Source organism: Amia ocellicauda, chromosome 6, assembly GCF_036373705.1.
Source record: "Amia ocellicauda isolate fAmiCal2 chromosome 6, fAmiCal2.hap1, whole genome shotgun sequence".
Taxonomy (NCBI): Eukaryota; Metazoa; Chordata; class Actinopteri; order Amiiformes; family Amiidae; genus Amia; species Amia ocellicauda.
In genome coordinates, this window is record NC_089855.1 from 44,225,525 (window position 1) to 44,246,630 (window position 21,106).

A 21,106-nucleotide genomic window follows, 5' to 3' on the forward strand; every position below is an offset into this window, starting at 1 on the left:
GAGAGAGAGAGAGTGCTAGGGCACATCTGTAACATAAACTTGGGAACATTCGTAACATGCTTAGGGAACCTTTGTGACATACTAAAAGGACATACTGGTAAGATATTGGGCATATTTGAAACAACAAAAATGCATTTGGTTATTTATTAGGGACATTTATACCAGTCTGTGCAAATATCTATGCATATTCCAATGTTTGCTGCAGGACTTACAGATTGAGTGAGGGGGTCAATATGTCTGATTCAGAACTAACCACTGCTTCCTCAATTTTGTTTTAAACATAATTTAAAAGAAAAGTGGGCTATACATTGGTCTGGAAAAATGAGCAGTGGTCCCTAAGACAATTCTTTTAGTTTTTTGACACAATTCCTAAAACCCATTTTCTGTAAAATATGTTATCAACTTGCATTAATATATCATCCAAACTTCAATCATACTAATCATGAAAATGTTCATATTATTATATTCTAAGGGTTCTAGTCTATTGTGTATTGTAATTATTATCAGGCCCTTCTCTTATGTTTTACAGTTGTTATTATTATTCCGTACAATACAGGGATTAAATTAAGCATTTTAACCACAAAGTATTGGCTACAGTTATGATGCCTACTTCAGTGTTCATATGCATACAGTTTCTGAGGTCTGGACCACTGCACAGAAGTCCCTGGAGTTGTAGTCCAGACCACTGCAAAATTCGTGCTGAAGTGATCTGGATCACCACGCAATGGCCCAAGGACAACTGCAAACTTGGATTTCAATGTTTTTGTGTAATCCATGTTGCAATATCACCTACCATGTTCCTTTGTGGTGAGCTGGTTAATTCTGTTCTGGGAAAACCACAATCCTGCAGGTTTAATAAGTCTCTCTACACATCAGTCCCTGAGTACCTTCAACCAATGGTCATTTTGACCAATTAAGCCCAAGAATTGAGTCGATTAAGTTTTCAAGGACTACCCAGTAAAGACGTGAACTCACGACTAGGTCACACTGTGAGCTCTCCAGAGCAGACATTACACTGAGCTCAGTGTGAGCTAACTTACCGCTTTTCCATCGACATAGTGCCGGTGCTGGAGCCAGAGCTGCTGCTCGGCCTGGGATCCAGCTGATCTGTTTGTGAACCGGCCCGCTTTTCCACCGGTCTTGGAATCGAACGCTGGCGTCACTGGATGTGGGAGTTCCCAAGCGTGGAGTAGAAGTGGAGAAACACAGCAATAATAATCAGCACCGAGGCGACTGTGTTTCTAAACCCTATTTAACATCACAATCAAACTCATTCTGCGTCTACACACAGCACAGATACATTGTAAAAACCAAACAAAAAACTTGAAATCACATGTAGACAACCAGAAACGAACATACAAGTATACAAATATGCTAAGATCAGCCTTTTATTTTTATTTATTTTTATTGATGCATTAAGGGATTAACTCCGATTTGCTATTTCAGACACTTTTACTGTATTGACTAAAATTGATGAGAATAATTAACATGAATTAACTTACTGTTGAAAATGTAATCCTTAGCCAGTGGCTAACTCTAACTCTATGTTGCAAATTTTCCCTAAACACTTATTTTGCAAGATCAATAAAAAACCTTTAGTATTTTAAACTTTTAAAGATACACATAGGTAATACCAATGTGCTTTAGCACTGCCGAAATTAATAATGCGTTTATCTTTAATAGTGAAGATATTGGATAGAATAAAGTATATATATATATATATATATATATATATATATATATATATATATATATATATATATATAAACGGTTTCCAAATATAGAACTGAAACTTTCAGACAAACCATGACAAATGGAATGTTAACATTTACACTTTTTAACAATTCTATATATCAATTATATTCATAACCCTAACCCTTACACTAACCCTAACTTTAAGTTACAAATGTTCCCTAAACACTTATTTTGCAGGATCAATAAAAACTGTCAGGTTTTTTTAAACTTTTACTGACACACATAGTTAATGGCAATGTGTTATAACTTTACCGAAAATAATAATCCGTATATCTTTAATTGTTTTGACGTTATTAAGATATAATGCATCTTTCTCATAGGGAACATTTGTAACATGATAGGAAAAGCAAACAAATGATGTAACTGAAAATATTCAATATTACAGCATACAATTTGTCAGGCTTCAAAAAAATGGAATTTATGACATACTCTGTAAAAATCAAGCAAACAGCATTTGTTGTTCATGAGAAAAAAAATTATAATCAAAGCTATCAGAATAAAGTTTTACTGACATTTTATTGACCCTACCACTGCATAGGACACATCTGTAACATGAACGCTACTGAATGGCACATACATTGAAAACTACGGAGAATTGAGACAAATCCATTTTACACTTCATAATTTATCTTAAAACGTTTCCAACCAAGGCAAAACCCACTTGAAATACGTTCATTCACATTTTTGGTAACAAAAAGAGAGATTATTACATATGTTCCCTATGATGCATCTACAGAACGAGAGAGAGAGAGAGAGAGAGAGAGAGAGAGAGAGAGAGAGAGAGAGAGAGAGAGAGAGAAGTCACTGAATGTATGAGCTCCTATCCACACAGCAATACCAACAGAGGCCAGCCAAACATACAACCCCCCCGCGCTGGAGCACACGTACCACGATGCCACAGCACCGGCCAGCCCCCCATCACCCAGCCTCCCACCCGCCCCACGAGCACCAGGCACAGCGCCCATCAGAAGCCGCTCAGCTATGCCGCAGCCCTGACCCAGGCCGCCACTCCGGCCCCCACCGAGCTGGGGGAGATCAAGCACCTGCTCAGCCTCCTCTGCTCCAGACTGCTGAGCTGAGCCAGAGAACTCGGGTAGGGATGGACAACCCCACTTGTAAATTAAAAATAAATACCTGTGTACATACAATGTAACCATACTTTACATAAAACTAATAATTATTATATTTGAAATTCTAGTTTAAACAAAACCTTCGATTAAAAAGTTGTATTGTTGATAGGCATTTTATTCCACCAAGTACAATGTTAGCAAAAATGAGCTCATTTACAGTCAGCTGCTGGAACATTCAGGGCCTGAACTCCTCGCCTTTCGGGCTAAAGAGCACAGACCCTGAATTCATTAAAAGCATTAAAGAATTAGATATCATAGTTCTGTTGGAGACATGGTGCCGTGCAGAGGTGCCCACACACTGCCCCCTGGGCTACAGGGAGGTTATTGTGCCCTCAATTAAACTGAGCACAGTGCGGCGTGGCAGGGACTCTGGGGGGATCATAGTGTGGTACAAAGAGGAGCTGGCGAACCACATCAGCCCAGTCAAACAGGGCCCAACGCACACATGGCTTCAAATTAAGAAGGGAATAGCCCAGTGTGAGAACCATATATACCTTTGTACAGCGTATACCCCCACCTCTGAATCCCCCTATTACAATGGGGAATTTTTTAACACCCTCCACACAGAGATCGGCCATTTCCAGGCCCAGGGGAATGTGCTGCTCTGTGGGGACTTCAATGCCCGGACAGGCACCGAGCCCAACTTCATCGGCACACAGGGAAACAGCCATGTGTTCGGCCAGGCCCCTCTGTACCTCACCCCCACCACAACCCAGAGGAACATCCCCGACGGGGTTTAATGGCAGGATCAGAGGGGACTCTTTAGGGAGGTTCACGTATTGCTCATCTCTTGGGACTAATGTAGTCGACTACGCCCTCACTGACATGGACCCCTCCTTCATCAGTGCATTCACTGTCAGGCAGCAAACCCCCCTGTCAGACCACAACCAAATCACAGTGTTCCTGAAAAGAAGAAGTCAGGCCAGCAACACACAGACACAGCCCAGTAAGCTGTACAACCTTAATCAAACATACAGATGGGCTCCAAACAGCACAGAGGAATTTAACCAAGCAATCAGTTCTACAGAAATAACAGACATCATCAACACTTTCCTCAGCTCACAGTACCAGCCTGACGTGACAGGACTAAATCTAGCCATAAATGATATCAATCAAGTATTTCAAATTGCAGCCACAATGGCAAATCTTAAAAAGACAAAGAAAAAGATCAACCAGAATCATACACACACACAGACATGGTTTGATGATGAGTGTAAATCAATAAGAAACAAATTTAAGGCACCTATCCAATCAAAAACATCATCAACCACAAGACACAGAACTATGCCAACAGTACTGTGAGACCCTAAAACACTACAAACACACCCTTAAAAATAAAAAACAGATACAAACAAACAAAACACTCACAGACATAGAGAAACCTGTTGACCAAAACCAGTTCTGGGAAATGTGGAACAATTTAAATTCAACAAAACAACAAGAATTGGCAATACGAAACGGAACCATTTGGAAAAAATACTTTGAAAACCTTTATAAAGATATCCAACAAAATGATCTGACACACAAACAAATTGAAACCAGGGAAAAACTGAAATTACTCGAACAATCAATTAAAAAAAATCAAAACCCAAATGACGCTCCAATCACCCTACAGGAACTATGTAAAAAGCTCCAGGCACTTCCACCCAGAAAAGCCTGCAGCCCGGACAGCATCAGCACTGAAATGCTCAAACACAGCAGCGCACAACTGCAGGAGGCTGTGCTTAAATTGTTCAACATGGTCCTCAGTACTGGTTACTTCCCTGACATCTGGAAGCAGGGGCTGATCACCCCAATCTATAAGAGTGGAGACAAATTCGACCCTAACAACTACCGGGGCATCTGTGTTAGCAGTAACCTGGGGAAGGTGTTCTGCAGTATCATTAACGCCCGGATACTGGCCTTCCTTACCGAGCAGTGTCCTGAGTAAGAGTCAGATTGGCTTCCTCCCAAAACACCGCACAACCGATCATATTTACACCCTACACACCCTCATAGACAAACACGTCAACCAAAATAAAAATAAAATATTTGCTTGTCTCATAGATTTAAAAAAAGCATTTGATTAATTCTGGCACGAAGGTTTATTTTACAAACTTCTCCAAAGTGGTGTAGGGGGTGAAACATATGACATCATCAAATCAATGTATACAGGAAACGAGTGCGGAGTTAAAATTGGCAATAAAAGAACAGAGTTCTTCACTCAGAGGCGTGGGGTGAGGCAGGGCTGCAGTCTGAGCCCAACGCTATTCAATATTTACATCAATTAATTGGCCACAATGCTGGAGCAATCTGCAGCCCCCGGCCTCACCCTACATGACACAGAAGTCAAGTTCCTGCTCCTGTCTCTCTGAACTATGATTGAATTTTATTAATTGAAATTAAACAGTTACCTGTTTTTAACATACATATTGTGTATTTATGTATGCAAATGTACATATATATGTTAAAAACTGTTGTTTGTCACCATTGCTTTGGCAATACTTCTTTTTGGTCATGCCAATAAAGCACGTTGAATTTGAATTTGAATTTTGAGAGAGAGAAAGAGAGAGAGAAAGAGAGAGAGAGAGAGAGAGAGTGTGTGTGTGTGTGTGTGTGTGTGTGTGAGTGGGAGAGTGGGTGGCTGTGTTAGTGTCTGTCTGCCTGTCTGTCTGTCTCTCTCTCTCTCTCTCTCTCTCTCTCTCTCTGTAGATGCATCATAGGGAACATATGTAACAATCTCTCTTTTTGTTTACCAAAAATGTGAATGAACGTATTTCAAGTGGGTTTTGCCTTGTTTGGAAACGTTTTAAGATGATTTATGAAGTGTAAATTGGATAAGTCTCAATTCTCCGTAGTTTTCAATGTATGTGCCATTCAGTAGCGTTCATGTTACAGATGTGTCCTATGCAGTGGTAGGGTCAATAAAATGTTAGTAAAATTTTATTTTAGCAATTATGAAGGAAGAAATGGAAATAGAGGGTCCTCACTTTGTATCTAATTTACCAACAACGTTTAAAATTAGGTTTTGCGAAGCTTCAACAAATGCTGTATAATCGTATGTGTGTTCATTCACCACGTGCTAAAGTCTGATAGCTTTGATTATATATATATTTTCTCATGAACAACAAATGTTATTTGCTTGATTTTTACAGAGTATGTAATAAATTCCATTATTATGAAGCCTGACAAATTGTATGCTGTAATATTAAATATATTCAAAGTTACATCATTTGTATGTTTTTCCTATCATGTAACAAATGTTCCCTATGTGATAGATGCATTATATCTTAATAATGTCAAAACAATTAAAGATATACGGATTATTATTTTCGGAAAAGTTATAACACATTGCTATTAACTATGTGTGTCCGTAAAAGTTTAAAAAATCCTGACAGTTTTTTATTGATCCTGCAAAATAAGTGTTTAGGGAACATTTGTAACATAGAGTTAGGGTTAGCCACTGGGTAAGGGTTACATCTTACACAAGGGTTACACAAGTGCCGGAATGAGGTCAAGGACTCTGCTGTTTTGACTTCGGTGGTGGAATGACCTGCCCACCAAAGTCAAAACAGCAGAGTCCTTGACCTCATTCCGGCGCTTACTCAAGACGCATCTCTTCCGACCGCACTTGTAATATTAGTCCTCTATCCCTGCTAGATTGCACTTCAGCTTATTATGCTCCTCTCGTTCTTGAATGTTTTCCTCCTTGCTCCCTTTCCTGTAGCCCTAGTCTGTAACCCTACATCTTGACAGCACTTAGCTTTCACCGTCCAGGATGTAGGAAGTCTTTTACTGTACTTGTGTAAATTGTAATTGGAATTTTTAAAATGTATTTTGAATTGCGATATATTTTAGCTAAGTTGAATTTGTAATGATTGATGTCTTGTAATTCTCTGTATTTTTGCACTTATGTTGCGAGTCGCCCTGGATAAGGGCATCTGCCAAGAAATAAAAATAATCAAATAATAATCTTTAACAGTAAGTTTATTCATCTTAACCTCTTCAATGTTAAAGAACAGAATTAACCAGCTCACCACAAAGGAACATGGATGTTGCTATTGCAACATGGATTACACAAAAACATTGAAATCCAAGTTTGCAGTGGTCCTTGGGCCATTGCGTGGTGATCCAGATCACTTCAGCACGAATTTTGCAGTGGTCTGGACTACAACTCCAGGGACTACTGTGCAGTGGTCCAGACCTCAGAAACTGTATGCATATGAACACTGAAGTAGGCATCATAACTGTAGCCAATACTTTGTGGTTAAAATGCTTAATTTAATCCCTGTATTGTACGGAATAATAATAACAACTGTAAAACATAAGAGAAGGGCCTGAGAATAAATACAATACACAATAGACTAGAACCCTTAGAATATAATAATATGAACATTGTAGCGTTATGTTGGGTGTATTTGGATAAGAGCATTTGGGCTCTGAGCTGAAGCACTGATCTAAAGAAGACCTCTCCCCCCCCAAAGTTATCTTATGTCCTTAGCTCATCAGCTTGGAACTGGTTTGCATCAAAGTGACAGTTTTTGGGAGGATGGCACCAAGAAGAGGCCAAATAGTTTGAAATTCTGCTATGAAATGTCTGGAGAAAGGGGCCTGTAGGTAATAAAAACTCTTTGAAGTGGACGAGAGCCGAAATCCCGACATAGAGCTACGAACCCGGGCCAACCGGCATTTCCAAAAGATGGCATGGATTGACATCAGTCAAAAATCAAGTCCCCCTCCAATAGGACACTGGGGGCTGAAACCGAAATCCAATCTCAAGAACTCAGGAACCAATCACCTATCGATCTGACAGACTATAAGGAACAGCGGACGGTCTTTCTCTCTCTCTCTCTCACCTGAACCAGTAACTCGCTGCCACAGCTCAACCTGTAGCTCTGTTGCCAGAACCGGAACCAGAAACCAACCAAGTCTTTGCCGGCAACAGAAGAGTTAAACTGGGAGAAGGAGATTGAGCAGTACGAAGAATTCTTTTAAAGGACTTTATTAAATAAAGAACTTTACAGACAGTGCATGCCCGCCTGTGCCCACCTGATCAGTGGAGTTTTACAAATGGACAATTGACTAAGTCGACTGAATACGAAAGTGTCAGTCATTTAAATAGCTATTTGAGTCTTAAGAAACTTGACCCTTGGAACGAACAGGGCCCTGCTTTCCTCAAAGACTTTGTCTTCAAATAAGTACGGTGAGAGACCCTGCTTGCCAAAAAGATTTTGTGCACAACCTTGGAGCCTTCAAACCAGTGGAAAATCTGTTTGGAAACGACTCTACTTTTGCGAAACCCCAACTTCCAGGTGCATCGACTGAGTGGAAGTTCTTGGACAAAGCCGAACCGGACTGCCTTTGTTCCAAACCACACGGACCTCGTGCCGTGTGCTGTTATCTGAGCCCGAAGCCAGAGAGGCCTCTCTGCGACGAAGTTCAGATAAGTTTAACAGTTTGGAGTTCATCATTCATGACATTTGAGAAATAAATTAGAAGTGTTAATCTGTGAGTCATAACTCTAGAATGTGTAATATCATTTAGTTTTCTTAAATATAAATGTGTGTTGCATTAAACTGTTTTGTTGATCATTTTAGAAATAAAATCTGTCAACGCCGAGAAATATCTTCTCATTCCTGTTTAACTGTTTAGTCTGAAATTGACACAAGCTAATAGACATTAGATTATTGATGGCCCTGCCTATCCTTAATCATTGAATAATAATCAGTTAAGGGAAATTGTGGTAACAAGTAATGATAGGATCTTTCTCGGCACCTACGTAAATGAGACTGATATATATATAACGAGAAGTTACCTGACATTAAATACTAACCTGCGTAGTTATTTAATGTCTGACTAACAATACTAATGAGAGACTCACCTTCGTCTTACTAACCGGTATTGTAGTCAATGTGTTTATAACCTTTTTTGTTTAACGATTTGTGTTATCACATGCTATCCCATGGTCTTTGATTTGGTCACGGAAGTGATTTGTCTTTGATTTGTTGATCTAGAGTTGAATTTTAATTAGTTTTTCCCTTTTGTATAATTAGTGTAGTGCTACATTTAGTCTTTGTTTTTGAATAAATTTGAAAATTTATATCTTTGGAATTGGTGTCTGTGTCCAATTATTACAGAAATTGAGTTCTACAAGATTCCAGGATTCGTGATAAGGTGATACTATAAATTCACATCTTAAATTGAAATTTATAAGTGTACCTTACGCTACACTAGTAAGAAATTAGGAAAGGAGAAAGAACAGCTGTTAGGATACAGAGTGATGTTTTCAGAGGGGGCGTTGGGGCAGTGAAAGTGTCTGTGAGGTCAGCTCCCCACTGAGAGAGATAAGAGAGCTGCCTTGTAACTAAATACAGATGTACTACTGCAAACCAAGCAACATTGTTAAGCGACAGTAATGTCCTAGGAAATCGAGAATAGTTACATTACTAATGCTAATAATACTGATGTTGATACAGATGAATAGAAAAATAACTACTATTATCTGTCTTCACAGGAACCAAACGTTTAGTCCAAAGGTTCCCTACTCACATTCCATGACACATCAGTGCATATTCTCCCCTCTCACATTGGCCTCCGCTCTAAATGCTGCATCCCATAATCCGTCCTCATGGCCACTGATGCCAGTGTGTGTGGACGGACAGGAGGGAGGGGGATGGTGGAAACATACGATGCTTACCATACTCTGGTAAAAGTAATAAACCAACTAACTCTGCTGATTCCAATTGACAACAGGAGGATGGCGATGTCCAGGAATAGACGGACAGATTATTAACAATGCATTTCTGATTGATTTCAGGTGCTGAAAAATAACAATTTTATCTTTGAGGAAAAGGCCTGAAGAAACAATATGGAAATAGATTGGGAAGAAACATGAATAGTCATACAACTCCAACCTCTTTTAAATCTAAGCACAAGGATACAGAGTCTGGTGGGACTATGGGCATTTCATGAACTATCCTTTCCATAGTTTATTAGAGTGACTACTGGATTGAAAGAATTGTGCTGTTTGGATGTGTGACTGAAGTGTGAAATGATATGTGATGTTTCAATGTGATGTAAGTGGATACACACTGAATAATGCTACTATGGTGTAGTATTTGCATTTATATAACTTGTATATAACTTAATGACGTTTCTTCATTTACCATTTATGGTTCTACAAAATACGTGATTTTATATTATCACCGGCATATCAGATATTGAACAATTAATTAGCGGTCTTTTTTTTTTTTTTTTTCTAATTGTAGGTCAAACCTACCCTGCAGTTTTACAGACACACTTTTGTCTACGGGAACCCAAACAGGAAGACACAGTCCTGTTTCATCACAAACAAGAAAACACAGTCAAGTTCATGGCAACCCAGGTTAAATAGGAAGACACAGTCCTATTACTTCATAAACAAGAAGACACAGTCAAGTCTATGGTAACACTAAGAAACTTTGTTTCTTAACAAGCAAGAAAACATTTCCTGCCTCAAGTAATTGATATAAGGCAAGCAACAACGTTTAATAAAATAAAGATTGCGTTACCTGATCGTCAGAGGGCCAGGCGAGCAGACAAGTGAAAGCGAAACACCGCAGTAGGGAATTTTTCAAATAGGTTCCTTTACCTTTTTCTATTTTGCTGGCTCAGTTTTGCTGGTCACTGGTCTGGCCATTCCAGTCCTCTCTGTCAGGGTTAGCAATCCCAGCCATGTAATGTGGAAGAAAAACCATCTTCAATCAGGTTGGAACGTTCGTTGCAATGCCTTTAATACACGCAGCGTGGCGAGGAACAGTGAATCAAGAAGATCCCAAAGTCGCTCTGCCTTCATTTAAAAGTCAGAGGCTTTTATACACAAAAAACAAAGATCTGGTTACAATCACAGAGTCATTACTATATTATCATTAGAGAGTTAGCTAAGCAGAATATATATCAGAGTTCATAGGTCAACACATGGATTAGGGGGCAGGCACTTCAATCGTACTGTTTGACATTGTCTCCAAGGTTCTCATAGTAAATAACGAACAGAAAACAAGCTACCTTCTGGCATGTCCTCCAGGCTTGACCTTATCTTTCTTAAGTATACAAGAGAGTAGAATAGATATGAGGGAAAGAATTCTAACTTTCCTTCCACAGTGCCCAACACCTACCAGTATGACCTTTTAGTATGTCACAAAGGTTCCCTAATTCGTTTTACAAATGTTCCCTGTATGTTATGAATGTTCCCTAAGCATGTGACGAATGTTCCCTAGTTTATGTTACAGATGTGCCCTAGCACTTCTCTCTCTCAATTCAGTGCATTTGTATTGGAGGGGAACGTGGATGAGTTTGTACCATTCTTGGGAGGCTCTGCCTTGTTGGGGCAGAACTGTGATCCAGGTGAACAGCAGATCGGGCAAAGCTGGGCATGTGGGCGGAGGAGGAGGAAGGCCGGTCAAACAAATAAGCTTGCTAAGGTACGCAGCAGCAGCAAACAGCCATCCCATCCAGCCAGCCAGGCAGTCTGGCTGGCAGTGACTGAGTGGTTGACAGACGGCAAGCAACGGAATGCACGTGCTCTGTGATGTCATAGCAGTCAGCTCAGAGAGAGGTTCGTGATGTCATCGCTGAGCTGGCTGGCTCTTTGTGTCTTGCTGGCTGTGTGTATGTGTGTGTGAGACAGAGAGAGATTTCTTGATTTTTAACACCTTTATTTTACTAAAAAAAAACAATTAAAACAAACTAGAAACACATAAAAGACATGAAAAAAACTCCCGACATAAAAACACAGTCTATTCTAAAAACGCTCAATAAAAAACACTACACACGTGCTACCTATAAAATATTCAAGTGAATTAAACCAGTTGGTTTAAATGTCCAAAGTCAATGGCACAGAGGGCAGCCCCGACCCCCCACATCTGCAGAAAAGTGTCCAGGTCTCCCGTCAGGCTGTAGAAATTGTAATCCAGTCGCACTCTGGAGTTTACGAGAGACCTGAAGAGGGAGAGTGCACACTGTTGCTGTACCCGCTAAGTCTGACTTCTCCTACTGCTCAGGATAGCCAGCTTAGCCTGCCCCACTAGAAAGTTTGCAAACTGACAAACATGTCTGTGGCGCTGCTTGTTCTGGACTCCCAAGATAAACACAGTGCGTGAGAAAAGGAGGCCCAGCTGCTTGAACAGGCTCTCCAGTGCAGTGAACAGCAGCTCTAATCTAGGGCAGTGGCAGAAACAGTGAAAAAGTGTCTCTCTCTCCCCGCAGTGGGGGCAGGTGTCGCTCACTCTGGGGTCTAGTGTATGTGCAAAAGAGTTTGTTGCGATGACGCCATACAGAAGCCATGCAGAAGCGGGGGCTTGTTCAGGCTCCTCCAGGCCGGGCAGGCATCTTCCCCCAGAGCCAGGTGCTCCCTCCAGGGGGTGTCAGGGAGGGGCTGCAGCTGCTGATGGTGCAGCTCCCTCACACTGAGCTGATAGAACTGCTGACGCTGAGCTGTGGAGACAGACACACTACAGAGACTGTGAGGCAACAGAAGGCGGCTTGATGACCTAGGGGGGACTGAGAGACACAGACAAACAAGGGGAAAGACGGTGTCAGGGTCCTTGGGCCAGCAGTGCTGCGTGAGAGCCTGGAAAAGCCGCTCCACAGCGCCTATGGGAAGGGCGTTCTGTACTGCCCAGAGAAATCTGGTTACGACTCTCAGTGACCTCATACCCAGCCTGGCAGCCAGGCTGTCGGCACCAACCCACTGTCCCCTGTTAAAATCCAACAAATCCCTCAGCCGGATCAAGTCGACCTTAAGCAGGACTGACCTGAGGCTGCTGGAGAGCAGGAGTGGACAGCTAAAACCGGGGTTCCACAGCAGTGGCTCCTCTAACAGCCAATACAGACTGCTGCCCCCCAGCTCCCTACCCAGGGAGAAGTGCTGCCACACCTCTAAAACAGAACTATAAAAAACAGGCTGGGATGGAAGTATATTGGGACGTGTCTTAAGTAAAAACATGTGTCTGTCATAACAAGTGTCCAGGGCGGGAGACACTGGGGATCTGGAGGGTACAGGAGCCTCTGAGCTGCCTGCAGCCGAAAGGCACTCAGCCTGCTTAACAGATCTACCAACCTCCTGGAGCGGCAGGAACAGCACTGCTTTGCGCACCCAGTGCAGCCCGTCCCAGAAGAAATCCAGGAGCAGGGTCTGTATCTGGGACACCAGGGCCGGTGGGGGGTCCAGACAGGCATAAGTGTGCCAGAGCATGGAGGCCACCAAGATATTAATAACAATTGCTCTCCCCCTGAGGGAGAGCTGGGGCAGCAGCAAGTGCCATGCCCTCAACCGGCCCTGTACCCTCTCCAGCAGGCCAGCCCAGTTCTCCTGCGTCTCCCCCAAAGTCACACCCAGCACCCGAGGGCCTGAGAGAGACCACTGCAGCCCCGCAGGGAGGGCAGGGGGTGCAGAAACCTCCCACACCCCAACCAGATGAGCGCTGCTCTTGCCCTAGTTGACCCTGGCTGAGGAGGCCCTGCTGAACTCCTCCAGACACTCCCACAATGACCTGGACGTCTCGCTGGCCAGACTGTGTGTCTCAGCAGCATAGGCCGACACCCTGACCGCCTGCTCTGGGTGACAAGGGATGGACAGCCCGGCTAGCAACTGCCTCAGCCTGTGCAGCAGGGGCTCGATAGAAAGGGAGTATAGCATCCCTGACAGACTGCAGCCCTGTCTGATGCCTCCATGGATGGGGATAGGCTCACTCAGGCCACCATTGATCTTCAGCACAATAAACACATGACAGTACAGCAGCTGAATAAATTCTACGAACCGCGGGCCGACACCAACTGCTCTCAGCACCTGAAACAGGCACTGCGGCCGGCATGATGTCTCTGAGCCGCTTAGCCAGAGCCTTAGACAGGATCTTATAGTCCTGACACAGCAGCGCCACTGGCCTCATGTTCACAATGGAGGACAGATTCCCCTTCTTGGGCAGCAGGGTCAGAATAGCTCTACGACAGCTCACAGGCCCTCCTGCAGCACTGAGAGCAGGTCCGGGCCCAGCTCAGTCCAAAACTCTGAGAAAAACTCCACAGTGAGCCCATCCAGCCCCGGTGCCCAGCCCTTATTGAGCTCTTGCATTGCGCAGGTCAGCTCTGCCAGAGTAAATAGGGCCTCCAGCCCCTTGACCCCATCCTGTGGGAACTTAGGCAGACCCTGCAGAAACTGCTGCTGCTGCTCCAGGCTGCCCGGCTCTGCGGAGTACAGCTCCCTATAGCACTGGGCGGCATGACTACACATCTCTTGCCCATCCTGTAGCACGCGGCCCTCAGCCGTCCTCAGGCAGAGCATCACCCTGCACTGCTGCCGCCTGCATTCCAACACAAAGAAGAACTTGATGGGCGCATCCATCTGTGTCAGGCTCTGGAACTGCGAGCGCACCATTGCTCCTCGAGCCCGCGTCCTTAGCAGCTCTGACAATGCCTGCTGCATAGCTTTGAGGTCCTCTAATGCCCCTGAATCTCCAGAGTCCAAGGCTCGGTGGAGCACCTGAATCTCTCCTTCTAACTCCTTCATAGATTCATTCAAGCTGTCAGTCCTATGCTCAGTGTACTTCTGGCAGAAGAGCCTGGTCTGAACCTTGCCAATGTCCCACCACTGTCTCAGGGAGGCAAACCTAGGGCGCTCTGATCTCCATCTCTGCCAAAAGAAAAGAAAAGAATTACAAAAAATCCTGTCCTGCAGCAAGATATTATTGAAAAGCCAGTAGGCACTGCGCAGCCGGACAGGAGGCAGGGTGACACTCACAGTGATGAGACAGTGGTCAGTGGTCAGGTGGGGGTGATATGGAAGCCACCGATCAGATTGACATGATGTCTAAAGGTATAAAATCTATCCAGCCTGGCTAGCGACATAATGCTAGTACCCGGCCTCACCCAGGTGTACTGTTTCACCTTTGGGTTGGCATTCCTCCAGACATCGACCAGATTGTACAACTGTGTATTACCTTCCAGCTGTTTTGCCGACTGTGGACTGGGCTCCAAATGATTCCTATCTAATCTATAGTCCACAGTACAGTTCCAATCACCCCCCCAAAACCAGGATCTCCTCAGCCCCACAGTCTGCTAGCGCTTTGCTGAGCACCGGAAACACTGACAGTCTGTCTCTCACAGCATTGGGGGCATAGATATTAATAAACACAAAGGTCCTTCCCCCGCTCTCAGCCTTTACCATCAACAATCTTCCACCAACAAACTCTGTTTTCTTAAAATAATCAATTTTAGAAGTGTGTGAAAATAAAATCCCCACTCCCCCACTCCCCCACTCACACTAGACCCTTGGCTAAACACACTCTCTCCTTTCCACTCCCGCTGCCACTCACACTCATTCACACTGTCTGCGTGTGTCTCTTGTACAAATAAAAATTGAGACATAAAAAAACATACTATTAACCATTAATTTTAGATTGCTAAGCAGTCCTGACAACACTCTTTCCACTTCTTTAACCTGTAGCACTCCGGCTCACTAAACTCCGCGAGTGCCACATCCTGCAGGATCACTTGTGCAGATGCCAGGAACTGCTTTGCATAAGGGAAGAAGTTTTCTAAAACTATATTCCTCTTCCCCTTTGTCTCCCTTAAAAAATCCTTAATGCTTTTAGCACTGTATCCCGCAGTGTCAGTGGAGGCAGGCTCGCCCTGGGAGTCAGCGATGTCCCCCTCAGCAGCGCTGTCCGAGTCTGCGCTCTCCACAGCCGCAGCACTGCACTCAGACTCCCGGCGCCGCAGCCGGTCGGCCACCTTGGGTTGAGACGGCAGGTTCCCCCAGACAGACTCCCCTGACTGCGAGTCCCGCCGCACCACAGCCCCCACACCGCCTCCGGGATCCTCCTCACCAGCCGTCCTCGCAATATTCGCCTTTTTAGACAACTGTATCAACGGCCTCAGAAGACGGGGCAGACTGCTTCTGCTGTCTTTTCCTGGGCACTTTAAACCCATCATCACTGGCTAAGTGTTCAGTCTTGGTGGCGGCCGCATCAGCAGCAACAGCAGCTCCCTCCTCGGCTAACTGAGCCCGTGCCTGCTCTGCATTCTCACTGCTAGCAGCTTCCCCACTAGGCTCCCCTACTCTGTCCGCACCGAGGCCAGTAGCCTTTGCCACCGCCTCCCCCTCACCGCTCCCCCGGCCGGCAGAGCCGACACCAGACGGCCCTGCCTGCTCCTCACCTTCCTCTCGCCCGGCCGCCGGAGCCTCTCCCTGAGGGCAAGAGCGACTGATGTGCCCCTGCGCCCCGCACCTCAAACACCTCATGGTATCAGTTGACACGAACACCACGTACACTAACCCCTCGATCTTAAACTTCAGAGACAGGCTTAACTCATCGGCGCCGTCCGCCAGCACCATAAAACCCTGTCTGCGGTAAGAGAGGACGTGTTTCAGCTCCGGGGCGCTGCAGCCCAGCAGCACCCTCCTAATGGCGCAGGTGAGCCGGCCATAGCGACTCAGATCCCCCGCCAGCAGATCGTTGCTCAGGAAGGGGGGCACATTGGAAGTAACCACCTTGACAGCCGGGTGGCCAGAGGGAGTTTGGGCAGGAAGGTCCCCTTCACTGTGACCCCCTCCTCCATCACATCCTTCACCAGCGCCTCAGAATTCAGGAAAACCACGATGCCCTTATTCATTCGAGCCGCAGAGACGATGTTATGGAAGCCGACCATCCTGCCGATCTCCATCGCACAGTCCTCTACCAACACCTACTCCTGGGACACGAGTATAAACCCGTGCTTTCGGGTCAGCGTTTCGTAATTAAATGAAGGGGGGGTCTCCCCGCCCACAACGCCATGTTGATCTAAATCGAAAAACAACCCCCTAAACCCGAATCGTGTAAAATCAACAAACGATTAAAAGTATCTATAAAAAAACAAGAAACGGAAAGAAAAAGAGTAGTAAAAACACACACACACTCTCTCCAAACAAAACTCCCACCACCACTGACTCCTCCCATAAACTCCCAGCATGCAGAGAGAGAGAGAGAGAGAGAGAGAGAGAGAGAGAGAGAGAGAGAGAGAGAGAGTGTGTGTGTGTGTGTGAGAGTGGGTGGGTGGGTGGGTGGCTGTTAGTGACTGTCTGTCTGTCTTCTGTGTCTGTCTGTCTCTGTCTCTGTCTCTCTCTCTGTCTCTCTCTCTCTCAATTCAGTGCATTTATATTGTCAAAGCAATTGGACATTCAAACATACATTTATACATACATACATACATACATACATACATACATACAAACATATATATGGAAAAGAAACAATACAATTATAAATCACAATAAGATGTAATAAAGTACAGGAAAACAAAATGTAATAAAATGTGATCTTTAATACACACAAATATGAATGGCTGGTCGGAAGCGTATTGGACTCGGGTTCCTCTTCATGACTCGGGTTCGTCTTCATGACGCTTTTGCCTTTTGCTAAAGCTTTCCATGGAGGGGAACGTGGATGAGTTTGTACCATTCTTGGGAGGCTCTGCCTTGTTGGGGCGGAGCTGTGATCCAGGTGAACAGCAGATCGGGCATAGGTGGGCATGTGGGCGGAGGAGGAGGAAGGCCGGTCAAGCAAATAAGCTTGCTAAGGTACGCAGCAGCAGCAAACAGCCCCCCCATCCAGCCAGCCAGGCAGTCTGGCTGGCAGTGACTGAGAGGTTGACAGACGGCAAGCAACGGAATGCACGTGCTCTGTGATGTCATAGCAGTCAGCTCAGAGAGAGGTTCGTGATATCATCGCTGAGATGGCTGGCTCTGTGTGTCTTGCTGGCTGTGTGTGTGAGAGAGAGAGAGAGAGTGTGTGTGTGTGTGTGTGTGTGTGTATGTGTGAGAGAGAGAGAGAGATAGTGTGTGTGTGTGAGTGGGTGGGTGGCTGTGTTAGTGTCTGTCTGTCTGTCTGTCTCTCTCTGTCTCTCTCTGGCTCTGTAGATGCATCATAGGGAACATATGTATGAATCTCTCTTTTTGTTTACCAAAAATGTGAATGAACGTATTTCAAGTGGGTTTTGCCTTGGTTGGAAACGTTTTAAGATTATTTATGAAGTGTCAATTGGATTTGTTTCAATTCTCCGTAGTTTTCAATGTATGTGCCATTCAGTAGCGTTCATGTTACAGATGTGTCCTATGCAGTTGTAGGGTCAATAAAATGTCAGTAAAACTTTATTTTAGCAATTATAGAGGGGATCAAATGCAAATAGAGGGTCCGCACTAATTATCTAATTTACCAACAACATTTAAAATTTGGTCTTGCAAAGCTGCAAAAAATGCTGTATAATCGTATGTGTGTTTATACACCAGCTGCTAAAGTCTGATAGCTTTGATCTTATTTTTTTTTTCTCGTGAACACCAAATGCTGTTTGCTTGATTTTTACAGAGTATGTCATAAATTCTGTCATAAAGCCTGACAAATTGTATTCTGTAATATTGAATATTTTCAAAGTTACATCATTTGTTTGTTTTTCCTATCATGTTACAAATGTTCCCTATGTGAAAGATGCATTATATCTTAATAATGTAAAAACAAGTAAAGATATTCAGATTATTATTTGCGGTAAAGTTATGAAACATTGCTTTTCACTATGTGTGTCAGTAAAAGTTTAAAAAATCCTGACAGTTTTTTATTGATCCTGCAAAATAAGTGTTTAGGGAACATCTGTAACTTAAAGTTAGGGTTAGTGTTAGGGTTAGGGTTATGAATATAATTGATATATAGAATTGTTAAGAACTGTAAATGTTTAAATTCAATTTTTCATGGATTGTCTGAAAGTTTCAGTTCTATATTCGGTTTTGAAACTGTTTTATTTCTATTTGTGTATATGAAAGATATACATCTATACAATATCTTCACTATTATAGATAAACACATTTTTATTTTCGGCATTGTTAAAGCACATTGGTATTACCTATGTGTATCTTTAAAAGTGTCAAATTCCTAAAGGTTTTTAATTGATCTTGCAAAATAAGTGTTTAGAGAAAATTTGTAACATAGAGTTAGGATTAGCCACTGGGTAAGTTAACTTCAACGATAAGTTAATTAATGTGAATTATTCTCATCAATGTTAAAGAACAATAAGTTCTATTATGTGTGTCGATGAAATGCTGATTTTCCATATCGTTTGCTTGTGTATTCTGCAAAACACATATTTAGGGAACATTTGTAACATTAGGGTTACGATTTGCCATAGACGCGGAATGAGTTTGATTGTGAAGTTAAAGACGCAGTCGCCTCGGTGCTGATTATTATTGCTGTGTTTCTCCACTTCTACTCCACGCTTGGGAACGCCCACATCCAGTGACGTCAGCGTTCGATTCCAAGACCGGTGGAAAAGCGGGCCGGTTCACAAACAGATCAGCTGGATCCCAGGCCGAGCAGCGGCTCTGGCTCCAGCACCGGCACCGTGTCGGTGGAAAAGCGCTAAGTGAGCTCACACTGAGCTCAGTGTAATGTCTGCTCTGGAGAGCTCACAGTGTGACCTAGTCGTGAGTTCACGTCTTTACTGGGTAGTCCTTGACAACTTAATTGACTCAATTCTTGGGCTTAATTGGTCAAAATTACCAATGGTTGAAGGTACTCAGGGACTGATGTGTAGAGAGACTTATTAAACCTGCAGGATTGTGGTTTTCCCAGATCAGAATTAACCAGCTCACCACAAAGGAACATGGTAAGTGCTATTGCAACATGGATTACACAAAAACATTGAAATCCAAGTTTGCAGTGGTCCTTGGGCCATTGCGTGGTGATCCAGATCACTTCAGCACGAATTTTGCAGTGGTCTGGACTACAACTCCAGGGACTACTGTGCAGTGGTCCAGACCTCAGAAACTGTATGTATATGAACACTGAAGTAGGCATCATAACTGTAGCCAATACTTTGTGGTTAAAATGCTTAATTTAATCCCTGTATTGTACGGAATAATAATAAGAACTGTAAAACATAAGAGAAGGGCCTGAGAGTAAATACAATACACAATAGACTAGAACCCTTAGAATATAATAATATGAACATCTTCATGATTAGTATGATTGTAGATTGGATCATATATTAATGCAAGTTGATAACATATTTTACAGATAATGGTGTAAGAGAATTTGAATGCTTGGTTTTTCAGTCAATATAAATAAATAGTTGAACTGAAAAATCATAGTCAATTGGTTTCTCTTTTAAGATTCTTTTTAGAGGGAAGATGCGTTCAAGTCATACATGTGCAATAATCATTTATTTTGACAAAAATAGGAAACTAATATCATTCAATTATATTACTGAAAATAAGTAATATTAAGCTTCTGCTGGATTACAGTAAGAAACAGATAATACCCATTTTCTTCTTTCTCCTCACAGTACAGCTTGTAGGCCAGTCTGGTCAGGCAGAAAACAGTGTGTCTCTCTCTTTCTCCCTCCAGCTCTCTCTTGTGTCTCGTTGCAGGATGAAGAAGTTAAGAGAACTCAAATTCTCTTTGTTTTCCCTTTTATAAGGTTTCCTTCCAACCAATAGCATTTTGCCACCACCATGACTTGGGTGCCTTATGATAATGTAATTATGAAGTGGGGGTCCTTTCGAAATTTGGCTAGGAACCGATAAGAGGACAGGTCCCTTTTGGTCTTCTGGACATACAGACATGGTTACCAGGGGCTACCAGAGGCTACCAGTGGCTACAAAGGAACTATCCATTGCTTATATTTAAATAAATCCTGTTATCCAATTAAAAAACATAACAGCCAACACTGTTACCCATCAGTCTGGTGTACTGTACGCTCCTATACTGTACTATCAAGAGTATGCGCTGCACACATTCATATCGGTTTCCTCTTTAAGTAAAGATGACATTTAAAAACCTTTACATTAAATGTTCTATTTAGCATTTACCAAATTTTATAATTGATAATTATATATATATACCTATGTAATTACATAATTATTTAAAAAGCTATAATTCTTCTAAATAGTTATTTCTGTTCTTATTATTGTAAATATGCAATTATTTTTAAAAGAGAAGACTCTGGAATAAGAAATTATGCAGGTTTTCCATTATGTAGAGAGGGAAAAAAACAGAGAAACTGTCAGGAGAGTTTTGATAAAAAATGAGTGAAATCCGCAGCAAGCAGTGGTCTGTCAGAGAGAGAGACTTCAGTAACAATATGGTCTCACCAGGTCAATAATTTGTTAAGAGTTGGCAAATGGCAGCAATGAAAGATGACTGAGCTCACCTTCCGAGAAAGGAAATACGTGTTACAGCGATATT

At 43.0% G+C, this 21,106-nt stretch overlaps 1 pseudogene; it reads left to right on the forward strand.

Annotated features, from left to right (window-relative positions):
• The first annotated feature begins 17,236 nt into the window (after positions 1–17,236).
• LOC136752050 (uncharacterized) lies at positions 17,237–17,363 on the forward strand (annotated as a pseudogene).
• Positions 17,364–21,106: the final 3,743 nt, after the last annotated feature.